This window comes from Cicer arietinum, chromosome 2 (assembly GCF_000331145.2).
Source record: "Cicer arietinum cultivar CDC Frontier isolate Library 1 chromosome 2, Cicar.CDCFrontier_v2.0, whole genome shotgun sequence".
NCBI classification, from domain to species: Eukaryota; Viridiplantae; Streptophyta; class Magnoliopsida; order Fabales; family Fabaceae; genus Cicer; species Cicer arietinum.
Window position 1 is genome coordinate 21,835,921 of NC_021161.2, and position 1,078 is coordinate 21,836,998.

Genomic DNA, 1,078 nt, shown 5'->3' on the forward strand with positions numbered 1-1,078 from the left:
GAGTGTTTTAATTTGAAAAACTAATTGTCAATGACAATAATGTCCAGGATCATAGTGATGCCCTAGGTTGGACATCTTTTCTACAAACATCTGAGCATTACTATCCAAATGTTGTAGAAGCATTCTACTGCAATGCCAAAACCTTCTCTGATAAATCCCTCATCACCTCCACCATTAAGGGAATCGAGATAAGGTTGACTCCAAATATCCTGGCTTCCATCCTTCAACTGCCTACAGAAGGACCTTCAATTTTTGGCAACAAGTGGTACTCAGCTCTGAATCCCAAAGTGACTGAAGTACTCTCTGACTTGTTTCAAGAAGGGTCTACTCGCTACCTCTCCACATATCTCAAGCCCCTTCAAAAAGTCTTCAACAGCATGAGCCAACATACTCTCCTTCCTCACTGTGGAAGCCACGAGTATGTCTCTGCAAATGATGCCTTGATCATCTATCACCTTCTAAATTGTAAGGGCCTTAATATTCCTCATGTAATCATTCAACACATGATATGCATTGCCACTAAAGATTACAAGAAAAATAGCGTTCTTTATGGAATAATATTAACTAAAATCTTTAGGCACTTTGGCATTCCTATCTCCACTAAAAAATCCCTCATAAAACTCTCCAAAATTTCCAAAAAAAATCTCTCCCACATGGGCAAAACATTCTCTAAACAACCTACCCCCACTACTTCCTCCTTTCAATCTTCCTTGAAAAGAAAACGCTCGGCAAGAAGAAGAACTGTCACCATACATATCCCCTTCTCATCTCAAACATCTGATCATTCAGGAGATGCAGTCACTAAAACTGCTCAAGAACTTTCTCCACCAAACCGAGAATGTTCTCTAGAAAAAATCTCAAATCCATCAACTTTCTCCATTTTTCCTCAATCATCCACATTATCCTCTACAGATTTCCTCTCATACTCTCAAATACTTCATTCTCCACCTCATGACTTCGGTACATTACTACCCAATCATCATGTGAGTACCATGTCTCCACTCTTTGTGTCCCCACAAAAAACAAGCTCATCCATCTTCGACATTAGCCAATTTTTAATCTTTCCAGAAGATGTTGG